General features: G+C 41.5%; 1 protein-coding gene across 2 annotated transcripts in view; it reads left to right on the top strand.

The window, feature by feature from the left end:
* The first annotated feature begins 5,446 nt into the window (after positions 1-5,446).
* The window catches only part of LOC146608564 (vang-like protein 1), a 67,322-nt gene continuing 55,405 nt past the window's right edge, over positions 5,447-17,363 (top strand). For both annotated transcript variants that reach the window (XM_085347111.1, XM_085347109.1), the window contains exon 1: positions 5,447-5,554. The gene's annotated coding sequence lies outside the window, so the exon portion shown is untranslated. The remainder of the gene's footprint in view (positions 5,555-17,363) is intronic.

Here is a 17,363-nt window from a genome sequence, read left to right as displayed (position 1 = left end):
TAAATCAGTGGTTTGACTAACAAATCCAATCCTCTCCAGCACCCTGGCATACCCTTCACACAGTGGCCGAGGAGTGTGAATCAGCACACCCTCCAGTCCTCCTTCTTAAAAAGGGGGACCATCACTCCGGTCATCCCAAGGCTCTGTCCCTGACTTCCACAAGATGCTGCAGAGGTGTGTCAACCAAGACAGCCCTACAATATCCAGAGTCTTAGAGGACTCACCTTTCTCTCCTCCTCCCCCTCTCCCCCACACTCTGCTTCCAGGTGTGTCAATAGGGATTGTCAAACTATTCTTTGCACCACCTGGCTATATCCTCAGTTGAGGTCATCAGCATTCTATCCCCATTGCATATAGCATAGCAGGAAGCCAGGTCTCCTTCCTTCCTGAGTCTCCTGATGGTTTGCCAGAATTGCCTCAAGGCTGACCGAAAATCTTGCTCCATGGCCTAACCGAGTAATCAACACCTGAGGTTTTGCTTTAGCTACTGCTAGGACCACATTGCTTTACTCGGCATCTTCGTATTTGTCAGCTGTCTCCAAAATCCCACAAGCCAGCCAAGCTTGATAAGACTCTTTTTTTCAGCTGCCTTCACCTCTGACATCTGGTCGGTAAATTACCACCATAACAAACACCAACCACCTTGGGGCCACAACTCTATATTGCAGCTTCGACAATAGGGCTGTGCAACATGGTCTACACGGACTCAGTGTCTACAGCCTCCTTTGTAATGCTGTTGAAGTTGGATTTGAAGATCTCACAGACTGGGACCTCTGTCAGATGCTGCTAATGCACCGTCATTACCCTAGACTACATCAGGTCCATCCAGCATCCTCCCCCACCACCAGATTCAGCTCACTATCAGGTGATGATCAGTTGACAGCTCTACTCCCTTCTTGTTCAAACATGCAGCCACAGATCTAATGAAACATACACATGTACTATATAGCGGTAGGTCTGATGATACAATTAAAAAATCAATGATCGACCTGCGACCTAGGGCAGCCTGGTGCCAGGTGCACTTATGGACCCCCCTATTCTCACATATGGTGTGTGTTATGGGTAAACAGTGGTTAACACAGATGTCCACATAAAAAGTCCCCCGGAGGGGACAATGGAGCCCAGCTTGGGTACCTTCAAGCACCACATCCATGGATTCCAAGGAGACTGGGTACACTGAGCAGTAAGTGCAAATGATATGAAGGTGCAGAGAAGCAGTCCTCTTGTCCACCACTGAAAACTCCCAACGTGAAGGCACTGAACCACTACAGTCCGTCCTGCGAGTGGCGGGCCCACAGACCGACCCATGTATTGCTTTAATGCAATTTCCAGCCTCGGTCCATCACCCGTGTCCCTCGATTGTTTCTTCATCACAGGGGTTTTTCTGAAACCCATTATCTGGTCTCTCACCATGGATGAGTGGATGTATTGTTTGTCTTAGAAAAACCAGCTAACAGGAAATATCTTAATGCACAATAACTTATTTTTCTTTAATACTTTATATTGGTACTTTTAGTAAGGTTAATCATCTAAATACTTCTTCCACCACTGCTGAACTGTTAATCCACAGAAGTGTGATTATCTCTAAAACTGAACAGCCAAATGCTCAGGCGACACTGACTATAGCATCATAACATTCGTGTCTGCCTTTATCAAAAGAAGAGTAGTTATCTGGAGTGCTTGTTTACATTCTCTTTTCAGAGGCTTACCCAAGGCCTCACTGACTTCATTGTGTTTGTTTCACTAACTGTGTCCAAGCCAGATTGCTATCGCTCCACTGCTTTGATTTTTTGCTCTGAGTGAGTGACTGACATCATTGACGACTGTTTACCTTTTTCAGCATCATGAGCTGTGACAAAAACATTGCCTCTCTGTGTAAGTGGGAGGGGAGAAAAGAGATTGGTGCTTTTGTAAATAAACAAATACATTTAATATATCAATAAATCACAGGAAAAATATCTTTTTAGAACTGTGCTAGATTTTCATATTCTGCCCATTTAGTTCATGCAGTTTTACATTAAAATATCTAATTTTAAATCTTTCTTAATGTTGTGCTATTTTGATATAAATGCCTGCAATTTTCACTTAAAAATCCAGATTAAAGAAGGATATTATATTCAATCTACAAAAGCACAGAAAACCCCCAAAACAAACAAAACAACAACAAATTGAAATTATTGTATTTGCGTTTTCCAATATAGCCCTATGCTTAACATGTCTTACAAAAGTTGAGATATACAGTAAAATATTAAAAATGAATTCAAAAACAAATGTACCCAGTAAAAAACAACAACAAAAAAACAACAAAAAACAAATTGCGCAAATAAGCGATTCATTTGTAATATTGTTGCATATGAAGAAACAGAGATAAGAAGTTCAGCACTATGAAAAACTGCCAGGTCTCTTCCTGTTTAAAGTAAGTTCTTGCTCCCCACTGTCACTAAACACTTGCTCACAGGAAACTGTCACAGTGTAGAGGTTCTCTCTCTATTACTACCACTGTGGATGGATGGATGGACTAACTGTACAAATAGTTAAGTCATTTAAAATTATTTTCCTTACAAATGTTCTAAATTAGTTTCTCATGTTATTTGCACAGTATTTGTGTATTCAATAAGCAGCGCTATTATTTTTAAGATGTTTTGTTTTAAATGAGAGAAATCTCTGCATACAAAGACCAAGGCAAGGACTACTGAAGAGCTAAAATCCTACACTCACAGTTAAAGTACAACTTTTCAACTATTTTTAAAAGCCAAACAGCTAATCAACAAATCACATAGCAGCTCAATGCATTTAGGTGTGTAGACATGTCAAGACAGCCTGCTAAAGGTATAACCGAGCAATGGATTGGAGAAGAAAGGTGATTTAAGTCACTTTGAGTCTGCCATGTTTATAGGCTTCAGATAAGCTAATCTGAGTATTTCAGAATGTACTAATCTCTTGGGATTTCCCACACAATCATCTCTAGGGTTTAAAGAGACTGGTCTGAAAAAAAGAAAGTCTCCCGTGAGTGGATGAGAATACCTTACTGATGCAGGAGATGCGACAATGGCCAGATTACTTCATGCTGATAAAGAAGACAAAAGTAGCTCAAATAAGCACTTCTTACAACCAAGCAAGAAAGTGAAAAAGAGCATCTATGAACACACAAGGTGTCAAACCAAAGCAGATGGGTTACAGCAGCAAAAGACCGTGCTGCTGCCCCTCCTGTCAGCTAATATTTGAAAAGTCTCTTCTAAATGGAACAGTAAACAATTTTTAGAAATGTTGCCTGGTCTGATGAATCTCGATTTTTACTGCAACATCTGGACGGTAGGGTCAAAATCTGAAAGCTGAACATGAAAGCATAGATGCAACCTGCCTAATATCAACGGTCCAGACTGAAGCTGGTGATGTAACCGTTTGGGGCATAGTTTTTTGGCACACTTTGGGCCCCTTATTACTGAGTGTTGTTTAAATGCCAGAGACTTCCTGGGTATTGTTGCTGATCGCTTTATGATCACACTGTACCTATCTTCTGATGGGTGCTACCAGCAGTAAAATGCTCCATGTGACAAAGCTCAGATCATCTTAGACTGCCTTACCAGGGTTTTGTTTATCTCACCAGGTTAAGGAGACGACGCATACGCCACAAGGTTCATGCAGCGACTGGTGACTGAATCTGCTCTGGACCGTTTGTTGCCTTCCACCTGCTCTCTTCTATTTTCCTCTCACATTATAACTGTTTCTATCATAAAAAAGGTGAAAAGATCTGAATACATTTTCTCAGTCTAAACTTTGTACAATTTTCAACTTGACATCCATTTTCTTCTTTTTATCCGATGCAGGATTCCAAGATAGCTGGAGACTCTCCCAGATGTCATAGCACAAGAGGTGGCTGGACAAGATTCCAGTCTGTCACATGTTTAACCCACTGAGATGGACAGCTATTCCCACCTTTGCATCTATGGCTAATATAGAATGAGCAGTTAACCTAACATGCATGTGTTTGCACTGTGGGGAGAAGCTGGAGTACCTGGAGAGAATCCATAGAGATCCCGCAGGGCTGGTGAATTTGAATATAGGACCCACATGCTGTGAGCTGACAGAGCTAACCACTGCACCATTGTGCCACTCAAATCACTTTTCAAAGTACTGCATTCTGTGTCCAACTGTTTGTGGAAAAGTATATGTTTTTTTGAAGAATGAGATATTCTTTAAGGGTCCATTTTGCTATAAGTCTCTCTTTTGTTTTTGTGTCTGGCAACAACCAGGACTGTAAGTCTCTGTGAGAAACGGTTTCTTTTTTAGAATTCATCAGCAGCTCTGGAAGGATGTATTTGAGTATTTCCTTAGATCTTTTATACCACTTTGGCTTACCTACAAGCTTAATCCTGTGATGGCTTAATCCTGTAGAAGTGGGCAGAACTATCTCCAATTATTAACGAACAGCTGAAAAGGTGTGTCTTGTTGTATTAGCTATTTATCATTAAGTATTTTTTAAAGTAAAAGTATCATTATTAGTATTGGCAATACTTGCTCTGTATTTACTTGGTACTGGATGGATATTGAAATTCACAGTATCACACAGCACTATAATCCTGACAAGGAGAAAAACCTCAGTGTTTAGCAACTCTGTGAAACAACTCCAGAGAAAGAGAAAAACAGCAAGAACCACTCATCAAGATCAGCCAGAAATCGGTTCCTTTCTACAGCAGTGGTTGACCAAAGCAAGAAATGGGAAAAGGCAACACAAAGTCTGCAACAAAGACTACGAGTAAATGATAATTTTTAAGTTTTTGGCATAATGTGTTCCCATTACATTTAGTCTTTTCTACACTTTATGCTCAATAAAGTGTTTTACACTTTGTTAAACAATGGTGATTTTAATCCATTGTGCTGTAAAATCCAATATGACTACACATTTTAAAAATGATTCATTATTCACTGTAAAGTGATGCTTAGTTTTTATACTTCCAATTAATCCCAAACAGAATAATAGAAAATGGAAACAAGAATTTCAGGAGGATGATCTGTCATCAGTTATGTAACTAACATGTGTGAAAGTTGTCATTTTCACATATATTCCAAGAACCTTCTGTTTTCATCAGCTTTACTGACCATTTCAACAGCTAACAACACTTTTTTTTTCTACAAACATTAAGTCCCTCTGGACACCGCAGTTTTCAGTGGGTGAAACATTTCATTACTTATCCAGGAATTTACTAAGGCATTTTTTATTGCACAGTTCGTTATCGAATGCTTTATTTCGACTCTTCTGGTCCTTCATATCTTATATATTATTAAACGGCTTATGCAGCAGGTTCACTTTAATTCGGTGTTTCTGTGATCTTTGCAGTGGCAAACTGGGGGCAAAGACACCCCCCTAGCGCCATGTATCCGCACTGCACCCCCTCACGCCGAGAAGCACTGCCCCCTGTGAAATTCCTGACTGCCAGGGTGATTCCTACGGTTACCAAGGGCTGCTTCCTACTGTAGCTTACCGTGTGGCAAACTATTTTATAACCTCTGGATAAATTATCAACCACGGGAATGATATCCCCAGCGATAAAGGGTGAGTTATGATTTAATTACACCTGAGATTGTGTCGGCCATGTGTGTTCTGCAGATGTTAGTGTGCGGGCTCAGCAGTGTGTGAAGCTCAGTCTTATAGCCTATAACGTCCTGTCTTGATTCCAGTCGCCTACAAAAATGTGTGTTAGCGTGCCTACCTGTTTTTCCATACAGACAACAAAGGCAGTTATCCGCTGAATGTGTGTTTTTAGAGAAAGACTTGGGAACACGCCCTTGCTTTTTTCCTACCTGTATGAAAGGAAATATTTTTAACTTAATTTCAATACCCTTAAACTGCGGTCAGACCCACGCACAAATCCACACTCGGAAAGTTACCCGTATTTGTTCATATTTGGCCGCAGTTTGGAGTTTCTAATCGTCTCGGATCGAGTAGATATACATATTTATTACTGTCGCTCTCTCAAACACAAACTCCCAGAGCTACTGAGAGAGAGAGAAAAGTGAACTATGTTTCATACGGATGGCTGGATCCGCATAACCCCGGCTGGTGCACCGCAGCTCAGCTGTTAACTGTAACCTGCGGCGGCAGAGTTGTCGCGGACGGATACATAATGACACCTCAAGCCTCGAAAAGCAACCAGTAAACCGAAAAACACCCAGTTCGCCCGCCTGTGACCACTGCAGCACGCTTTGGGTATTCAGCTCGTCGTAAATATGGGCTACAGAGGTTAGGGAGAGCAAGAGGGGGGCGTCCGAGGCCACGGTAAAACCGGGGAGTTTCCTGCCACTATAGGTCCGCCTGCGTGCCGGGTCACAGGTAGAGGTTGGGCGGGTAACCTTGCTCAGCAGCTCCACCAAACCGAAACATGACTTCTGTTTAGCTAAATGGTATCACTTTCCCTCGTGTAGGCTTAGGCTAGGTAGCTTTTGCTTTCGTGTGTGACTTGCTAAAATACTCCACGAGGGGAAAAAAAGTCTAAATTGAGTTAAGCAGGTGCTTATGTGGCACGTGCAAGTTAGGTGACTTCTAATTAATAACCTGTAATGGTTTCTGTTGAGCTGCTTTCATCATCAGTGGTTGCCTGCTCTGTCTACAGGCCAGTGTGTGATTGACAGAAACTTTAATTTCCAGTGAAACACACCAGGCCATCCTTTGCCATGTTAGTTTAGACAGGGTAGCATCTAATTATCAGCTGCTGTAATAAAAAAAAAGAAAAAAAGAAAGCTCATTACTATGAGCCAAAGACTGCAAACTGTAATAAATGATACAAAACGGAGCAGAACAACAGATTTGTGGCACTTAGACTTGCTGAAGTACTTGTTAAACGACTAACCACTTGGTTAGCCTTAATAAAAAAGTTTTATATATAATTACAGTCAGTCATATAAAGGCTGATGTTTTCACACAGTTTCTGAAATCTGTCTAAATAAAAGCTGCATGAGTGATGCAGTGAGATCCCTGACCGACATTACATTGTGACAACAGCTTCCTCTCCATAAATTATGTAAGACCCTCATCATCATAAGGACTTTATATTCACAGTGCACATGGATTCTTTTTCATTTCCTGCTCTAGAACAGTGTCTCTGGTTTCCTCAAAGCTTATCAATGGTCTGTCTGTCATATGTAAAATGTGTGTTTGACAGTGCGTCTGTGTATACAGCATATTTGGACCTAATTCTTAAGCTTGACATCAGAATTACTTCTGTAAAATAACCATGAACTCTAGGCATTGCATTAGCTGGTTAGAAATCAGTGAGCTCTGCAGAATTCCTTACATTGCTGGGGTGGTTCTGATAAACAAGAGGCTCAGCCACTTTACATGCACTGCTGCAGTATAATGTGATGTGCTGAATAGCTTCTATTTAAATAGTTACACGAGCTGTTCAAGTAGAATCATAGAGGAAACAGGGCTTTCTCTAAGAAAAATAAGATTTGTGTAATCATGTTAATTTATGTCGTTCATGTGAAGGTGGAGTGATTTTTTTTTAAATTCTTTTTACTTTTCTACTGCTTTTAGTACAACAATAATGATTGTGAAATGATTTTTTTTAAAGTATGCTGGCATTTTCACATGTCCAGTGGTTGAAATAATAAAATATTTAAAATGTAGTTAATAATTCATAGTGACATTTTGAGACTTATTGTCACTATTCTGCCTGGAAGAAAACAAACCAAAGAAAATACTGTAGTTATTTATGAGACCTCTAAACGACTCGGTGAGTTTTGGGGAAAGCTTATGGTTTGTGTCAAATTAGTCCCTTTCGCAATGATAACCATGTTTTGAAAAGCTTATCTTGCTTATCTTGCTGACTGAAAGCCCTGAAGGCAAACCTCTCATATGTGTGGTCTTTTTTCCCCCTTGTCTTACAAAGCCATGACATCACAAAGAGGTAACTGATCAGTTTAAACGATTGTCCTGGAGCAACGTCAGATACACAGGTAACCAGATGAAGTGTAAACAGAAACGCCTTTTGTAGTGACTGTTCTCGTTTACAACAGCTTCTTTAAAGTGTGAGACAAAATGGGGTTGAAGAGGATCCTAAATTGGATATATTTAAAGTCTCACATCAGTGAGGCTTGCGTTTCCGAAGATTAGCAGAACATCTGATTTTCATTCTGCATAATGGGAATTATTTTGCTTTGACAGGATAAAACGAAGAAGTTCACTACTCCTTCATAACCTATTGAAACTTTTTTTTTTTGACCGGCATATTAATGTAGGGAAGCACTTTGAAAACAGAATTTTTTTTAAAAGGGCTGCTTCCTGTTAAAAAGGAGGGAGCAGTTGCCAGTAGCTAATTTGTGTAATTCAAGATGTAAATAGTTTTTAAAAATTCTTTTAAAGTAGGATTGGGCACTTCATTCATTCCCACAGCATGTCTTTATCATGTCTTCCTTCTCTCACCCCAACTGGTCACGGCAGATGGCCCCGCCCCTCCCTGAGCCTGGTTCTGCTGGAGGTTTCTTCCTGTTGAAAGGAAGTTTTTTTCTTCCCACTGTCGCCGAAGTGCTTGCTCATAGGGGGTCATATGATTGTTGGACCTTTCTCTGTATGTATGATTGTAGGGTCTACCTTACAATATAAAGCGCCTTGAGGCAACTGATGTTGTGATTTGGTGTTGTATAAATAAAATTGAATTGAATAAAGTCAAAAGTGAATCGAAAGCTAATACCACCAATCTGTAAAATGTTCCATTAATCACGATTTTGTTTGAGGGCATATTGCCCAGCCCTATTGTATAAACCAGGAGCTTCATATCAACTAGATAATCTGACTGTAGCTATTGCGTTCATCAGAAGTCAGTTTATTGACTGACCACCGAGGACCAGCTCATTGCGGTTGCCTAGTAACACCGGCACAAAACTGCAACAGGTAAAGGCCAGCTGTGAATCAAGCATAAGGTGTGGAGTCGGTGTCAGTGAGCCTGCCACTCTGCAGCAGCGCGAAATGTGCACGTTGAAAAAGTGTGAAGTCAGAAATCCTCAGATTCCAAATATGAAATGCTCGTGGAGTCTGTAAGTGTCTGCTGCTGGTTCTCTGGCTCTGTTTTCATCTCAGTGGTTTTCTCTGGGCTTCACTTTCATGACACTTGGGGATGTTGATTGAATTCCACAGAATTAATGGCCCTCATTTGCTCAGTCATAGATGACAACACAGCGAGCTTGTGACCGGGGCCAGACTTCCACTGCGACATGCTTCCCTCGTGTCCCGGCACGCCTCATGACTGCAGCCGTCATTGAGCTGCCTTCTCTCCAAGTGAAGTGAAGTCGGTACTTTGAACTGGGAGCTGCTTGGGTCTTATTACAGCGAAGGGAGATGTTTTATCATGGTGGTAATAGAGGCAGTGCTGCGAGGGCCTTGTGGCTATGGAGCAGGGCGGCGAGGGAGAAGGAATGAGCTGCGTGCTGATGTTGGGGAGCAACTGAGCATGCTAATTTGTATTGTAATGAATGACAAAAACATCTTTGTGTAGAGATTATGTCAAAAGTCAGGTTATCCAGTTATTTTATAACTAAGTGATAATCCCCAGTTTAGCACTAAGGCCATCACATGCTGAAGAACTGATTAAACACGGGGCTCATACATAATTAGCTCTTAATAACGTCTTATAGGGATGCACAAATTGTGACAGTCTGGGCTGATGGAGATGTTCATCCACCTGTTAGAAAGTCTGTCAGCGCGTCATCACATCATTTTTTTGACCTTTATCAAGCACAACATTGATGAGGAGCAACACATAAACCTCTGTTATCAGTAAATACCTCTCTACCCGCATCAAATACTGATACTTGGTCAATACTTCTGTGCATCCTGAGTATATTTCCTCAAACCTGCATCACTCAGAGATGAGATGTTCACTACAGATTTGGCCCTAATCATTTCAACCAATATGCCGGGAACATTCGACCTTTTAAACTTGTGGTTCAGTTGGGTTTTGTTGTTTTAAAGCAAAGTGAGTGTTACTGAGTATAAAATTAGGGTTGAAACAGTGCAGGAATCAAAGATTTGCCATAAAAGGCTGTGGGATTTCAGGATTAATCAGCGCTGGGTGTGAATGATCCACAGAGCTTTGCACTCCTGCTCTGTAAAGGGGAAGAACGGATAAGCAGGCTGCCTGAAAGGAGGTTTTGAATGAAAACACGATAGATAATCTTGGCTGCTTCATTAAATGCCTAATTTGCTGTTCAACACTGGAAAGTGCCATTTCTGCCTCTAACTTGGCTCCTACTCGTATAATGAGCATGCCTTCGTGGTTTAGGAGGAAATCAGCTTGCAGCAAATCACCTTGTTGGTTCAGTGACTTCGGCCCGCATGAAAACAACAGGTTCTGTACAGGCTGCATGTCTCTTCGTCTGTTGCTGTAAAAGTTCATTGTGTGCTATGGGACCAGTAATTTGGTAGGTTGTGAGTGAGCTGTGTGCTTCCTGGAGTTTCCGTAAACAGCTTCACAAATGTCAGTCTCACAAATAATTGTTAATCCCCTCAAGATGCAGCTGTAACTACTAAGTGCTTCCAATTTGATGTATTAAAACATCACATATTTTTCTTTCAGGCTGGTTGCTGTGAAGCTGTCAGTCAGGTCTGCTCAGGACTAGACACCCAGACTGAAAATGACCTTTTCGGGGACCCTTAGTTCTATTCTAAGTGAACTCTAGTTTGTGAAAAGGCACAGGATATGTGATGGCATTTGTATGAGAATTAACACGTAACATGTTTGTATAGTTTACTTACTTCATTGCTATAATCAGTCTACTCCTCTTTTCTTATGATCCTACCAGTTTATGACATATTAAAGCTAAGAGAGTTCCATTTATTTCACCTTATTTCAGATCACTATGAAATTATTAGTACAGCTGATGATCTTCATCTGGAAGATCATCAGTCTTTTTACCACTGATAATTTTATCATATACAAAAAATAAATTACATCTTTAAATATTACATCTTTCAGCAGACTAGCATAATTTAACCGGACATTAACGATGGCATGCCTGCTACAGAGCAAGATGCAGACAGTATTCCAGATGTTTTGAGTCACAGTTTGCATTCTGGATTTTAGATTTGTTGCACCACGAACAAACGTCCATCAGTCCATAAGCATCGTCTTACAATGGCTGGAAGATATTCACTGTGGCTCGTGTTGCACGTCTGCTATTATAACTATTACATATTCATTGTAGTACTTTCCCTGGAAGTTATCTTAGCCTTCCAAACCACAACATTCTCATTAAAATACATACTATGCATTTTTTTTAAAGTGAATCTATTATGCTTCCCCTTATTAGTCAGCATACCTTTACCATGTTATGTTCATAAAACGTGAATCCTAATGCAACAAAAGCTCAGGCTTCAGACTGTTTTGTACATTTTTTGTCTTCTCTTGGATCTGTACGATGTCGGTTAGAGCAGCTATCCCTGATATGATCGCCTCTGGCACGCAGCTCTGGTTGTGAATCAACAGCTTCACCCATGTGCTGTTGAAATCACAGTTTTCAAACCATAGCCAGTCAGAAGAACCCTCGCTTAAAAACTGGGTGGTCTCACTTGTCCTCTTCTTGATTTCTCTTATTCTTTTTTTTCATGTATGTTTCACGTAATCAAACTAATTTTAATATTTGATAAATATAACCAGAGTGAATAAATGATGATTTCATTTATTAAAGGAAAAAAAGCTATCCAAGCCTAGCTGGTCCTGTGTAATTGCTTTGCTTATTAATATTAACCACAGTTTTTGGGAAGCTGAGTTCAATTTCACAAGCCACACCCAGGCCTGTTTACTGCCAGACCTGTTGAATCAAGAAATCACTTAATTAGAACCTGTCTGACAAAGTGAAGTAGACTAAAAGCTCCCAGAAAGCACAATATAAAGAAATGGATGAGAAATTTGGAAAGGGTTATTTGATTGATTTGAAAAAAAAGCTGAACTTTTTGTAATGTTATAAATTTTTCATTATATCTGGTAGGGCTGGGCCATATTATACCGTTCACGGTAATACCGGTATAATGTTAGGCAACGATAGGAAAATGAAATATCGCGATAGAATGGGAGTAAAACGCGCATGCGCAGTGCCTTTGTTTTCATACGCACATGGCCGATTGTTGAGTGAAACAGATGAACCAGAATTGGTTTGTAAAAATGGTGCAACTTCCGTGATGTGGAACTGGTTTGGTGTTTGTCCGTCAGATACACAACAAAGCACATTTTTTTGCAGAACATGCAAGCGGCCGTCGTTATTGTCGTATTTGTCGGACTAAGATGCTCTTAAATCTGGGAGTAATCTGGGTCCTAAACTCCGTATGCTTCAGGTCAAACAACACTGCAGCATCACTTAGAGTTAAAAACTGTCTAAATTCTTTCATCTTTAATAAAACGATCAGCATTGCTGCTTTACCAGGTGTAACTATAAAGTTTAACTTCCAGGCATCCATGAAAACAAAAGTTATTACATTTAACGGAGTTAGAAGTTAGCAGGAAGCTAGCGGAAGTTAGCTCGCTAGTTTCGCTAGTTACCTAAGCATGATATTGCATGTTCTGACTGAGAGATTTCTGAAAAAAATCAAATGTACAGCTCTGCTATCACTTCCAACATAAATGAAGACAGGAAACTAAACAGCAGTGACGTTTGTAGGGTTACTGAAGTTGGGCTAGCTGGTATATAATGATGTGCTACGTGATCGCTAGCGACACAGCTATGTTAGCATAACATAAACAGTGAAGCTGGAGGACGAACACTAACACTTTTCCACTTATAAAAGTTAACGTTAAGGTTCTTCATGGTTAGAGACAAATGCAATCGCATGGCAGGATGCTGTAAACGGACCAAACTTCAGTCAGGAGAACAACTGAGATAATCCATCCACAATACGAGGTTAGTCATTAATATACTGCAACAACATGGGAATAGAGCAGCTGCCAGAGAATTCAACATTAATGAATCAATGGTACAGAAGTGGAGGAAGCAAGAAGAATGAGTTTAATAAAGTTTGATTTATCTGACTGCTTTGTTTCGCTTAATGTGCCTTATAATCCTGTGCACCTTATGGTCCGAAAAATACGTACTGCACACTGCAGTTTAATGTTGCAAAGCACCTCTTTTTAACTTCAGTGGATATTATACATGGTTATGCTCAGGATGTGTCAGCCCATTTCTACTGGAAATGCCTTTTGGTTAAACTTTCAGCAAGGAATTTGCATTTGCACTGTTACATTTTTATAAAGCTTTAATGTACATAAAAACCAGCTTCTTGTTTAAGTGAAAATAAATGGAAGGTTGTCTTTTTGCGCTAGTAATGTTGTGGAGTTGTATTTTGTCTCGCATCAATTATATCGTCGGTTATATTGTTATCGCAAATTTTCAAATATATATCGTGATAAATATTTTTGGCCATATCGCCCTGCTCTAATAGCTTATATTAACTCTTGGCTGATATTAATGTGACACCAGCCTCAAATAACATAACAAGTGATGTGGTGCTTTGGTTATGGTGAACCATGAGAAATATTTTTGATTCTGAATAATTGCATCCATCCAGGCTTCCATACCATATCCTAGCTGTGTCCTGGAATGGTTTTATTAAACAATAAAGACACTAACTTCAAAATTACTTCCCCTCAATTGAAGTATGAGACATGGTCAATATAAAGTCAGTAGAACTCAATCCATCCATATTTTGACAGACACCAAACCAATTAGGTGGTTGGAATAAAACAGAAGCCACATCACGTTAGGTTGATGCACGGAGCGTAGGAGGAGTTGCTGGCAGCAGCACATGCACTAACGTTTGAGGTACTGCAGTCACACACACATGTTAGGAGTGCGAGAGGGTTCAAAGAAAAACTGACAACAGAAAATGTTAATGAACTCGAGCAACAGTGTTACCGAACTTGGTGGGGGACAAACTGTAACACCAAGCATCATCTAAGACAATGCCATAAACAAACACCCAGCACGCCCCTGCGGGCGGTTTTATCCTTCAAGCTCGGGTCCTCTACCAGAGGCCTGGGAGCTTGAGGGTCCTGCGCAGTATCTTAGCTGTTCCCAGGACTGCGCTCTTCTGGACAGAGATCTCCGATGTTGTTCCCGGGATCTGCTGGAGCCACTCGCCTAGCTTGGGAGTCACCGCACCTAGTGCTCAGATTACCACGGGGACCACCGTTACCTTCACCCTCCACATCCTCTCGAGCTCTTCTCTGAGCCCTTGGTATTTCTCCAGCTTCTCGTGTTCCTTCTTCCTGATATTGCTGTCATTCGGAACCGCTACATCGATCACTACGGCCGTCTTCTTCTGTTTGTCTACCACCACTATGTCCGGTTGGTTAGCCACCACCATTTTGTCCGTCTGTATCTGGAAGTCCCACAGGATCTTAGCTCGGTCATTCTCCACCACCCTTGGGGGCATCTCCCATTTTGACCTCGGGACTTCCAGGTTATACTCGGCACAGATGTTCCTGTACACTATGCCGGCCACTTGGTTATGGCGTTCCATGTATGCCTTGCCTGCTAGCATCTTGCACCCTGCTGTTATGTGCTGGATTGTCTCTGGGGCATCTTTACACAGCCTGCACCTGGGGTCTTGCCTGGTGTGATAGACCCCAGCCTCTATGGATCTTGTGCTCAGAGCTTGTTCTTGTGCTGCCATGATTAGTGCCTCTGTGCTGTCTTTCAGTCCAGCTTTGTCCAGCCACTGGTAGGATTTCTGGATATCAGCCACCTCCTCTATCTGCCGGTGGTACATACCGTGCAGGGGCCTGTCCTTCCATGATGGTTCCTCGTCTCCCTCCTCTTTCTTGGGTTTCTGCTGCCTGAGGTATTCACTGAGCACTCGGTCAGTTGGGGCCATCTTCCCAATGTATTCTTGGATGTTCGTTGTCTCATCCTGGACTGTGGTGCTGACACTCACCAGTCTCCGGCCCCCTTCCTTCCGCTTAGCGTACAGCCTCAGGGTGCTGGACTTGGGGTGAAACCCTCCATGCATGGTAAGGAGCTTTCTTGTCTTTATGTCAGTGGCTTCTATCTCCTCCTTTGGCCAGCCTATTACCCCAGCAGGGTACCTGATCACGGGCAGGGCGTACGTGTTGATGGCCCGGATCTTGTTCTTACCATTCAGCTGACTCCTCAGGACTTGCCTGACCCTCTGCAGGTACTTGGTGGTTGCAGCTTTTCTAGCGGCCTCTTCATGGTTCCCATTCGCCTGCGGGATCCCCAAGTACTTGTAACTGTCCTCTATGTCTGCAATGTTGCCTTCTGGTAGTTCAATCCCCTCAGTTCTGACTACCTTCCCTCTCTTTGTTACCATCCGACTACACTTCTCCAGTCCGAACGACATTCCAATGTCATTGCTGTATAGCCTGGTAGTGTGGATCAGTGAATCGATGTCTCGTTCACTCTTGGCATACAGCTTGATGTCATCCATGTACAGGAGGTGGCTGACAACTGCTCCGTTCCGTAGTCGGTATCCGTAGCCAGTCTTGTTAATGATCTCACTTCGTCTTCATTGTCATTTATTAAAATTATAAATATATATTTTAACTCAAAAGTACAGTTTTTAAATTTAACCCTAACCCTTGTGCGTGTTTTTTATTTTGACAGCGAATGCGCACCTGCGGACCACTTATGTGCAGCCCTGGTTATTTAGCTCGTCATATCGCAGCCACAGAAATTATTTTGTCCATGAAGCCATAAAGCTGCACTTTCTTTTTGCCTTATAGTCTGATTTGTCATAACTTCTCCGTTTTGTGGTAAGCTTTTCTTTGGCTGTCACTTCTTCACCCTGACCTGTCTTATTTGGCTCAGCAGAACTAAAATATATATCCTGCTGCTTTTACACACGGACTCACATAAGCTCAGCGATTCTCTGCGCGATCAACCTCTCACATGTTTAAGCTTGCTGCGGGAGATTTCACTTGTCATGTTTGCATAGTAAGCTAACGATTAATAAGACGATGTCAGAGGAATTGGTGCACAAATTATCATCACTCACAGATCAGTGCTGTCGCTCTCTATACACAGTTCGCACGATTGCAAAGTGAAAGCAAAAAAACAAGCGCAAATTCAAACGCGATTTCAATATGTCACATATTGACAGTGGCTCACCGATGCCAATGACATAATTACCCAGCTACATTTCTGAAAGAATGCAAAAGCATTGACATATATTTTTCCTTCCTACAATAGCCCGACGGGCAGGGTAGCCCGTGTGAAAAAAATCGCTAGGCCCAGGACGTCGGGCTAGCGATTTTGCGAGCGCTGTATCTGATTGAGGAATCACTCATCTTTGGAAAAGAGAGTTTATTACAGAGAAATGTCTCTTTCCAAAATAAAAGCTATACTATCCGCTTCTTCTGGGCTATATTCTCAGCAGCATAAGGAGAATCATGTGCTAACAGCTGTCTAAATGACTCGGCTAAAGTTAGTAGCATGCTTGTTGTTTTTGTCTTTGCACTAGGATGATGTCGGCGTAAATGTGCAGTCATATTCGTTGTGTTCCCACTAGTGCTTTCAGGTTAATCTCGTTGAAATGACCTTAACGCCACAACACGGCAAATCTCCGTTAACGAGCTACCGCCGATCGCCCCGTGCATGGGGCTAGACGGCCAACACGTTAACGAGCTAACTGCGCTAACACACTAGTTCCCACCCATGTAATTGAGCATTGCATGGCACATCCAACATACTGTTTTACTTTAGTCCATGACTCGCTTACCTTCAGGGTCATATGTCACATGAAAACCAAAATAATTCCAAACGCCAGATCTGAATGAGAGTGGGGGAGGTCCATGTTGCAAGGAGAGCTTAACTTCTGTCTCGCTAGCTTGCCCTGTGCTCTTCCTTCTGACTATGCTGTCTGTGTTGAGCGCTCAATGGATCTGCGCTCGACAGTGCAGCCTCAGCGGAGTAGTCAAACGCAGATTCACTGAGCGCTCCACACAGACCGCATCGTCAGAAGGAAAGTTGATAAAATAAATTACAAATGTTGTATTGTTCGATACATATGCGTACCGAACCGAAAGCACTGTATCGAACGGTTCAATATCGATACGAATATCGTTACACCCCTAATATATCTCTCTCTCTATATATATATATATATATATATATATATATATATATATATATATATATATAGTATGCATATGTATCGAACAATACTAAATTTTTCATTTATTTTATCAACTTTCCTTCTGACGATGCTGTCTGTGTTGAGCGCTCAGTGGATCTGCGCTCGACAGTGCAGCCTTGGAACTATTTTGGTTTTCATGTTACGTATGACCCTGAAGGTAAGCGCATCATGGACTAAAGTAAAACAGTATGTTGGATGTGTCACGCAATACTCAGTTACATTG

The sequence above is a fragment of the Diplotaxodon limnothrissa genome, linkage group LG23 (assembly GCF_057381915.1).
Source record: "Diplotaxodon limnothrissa isolate DT_005_m linkage group LG23, D_limnothrissa_male_GT1.1, whole genome shotgun sequence".
Taxonomy (NCBI): domain Eukaryota; kingdom Metazoa; phylum Chordata; class Actinopteri; order Cichliformes; family Cichlidae; genus Diplotaxodon; species Diplotaxodon limnothrissa.
This window is presented reverse-complemented; position numbering and strand designations above follow the sequence as displayed.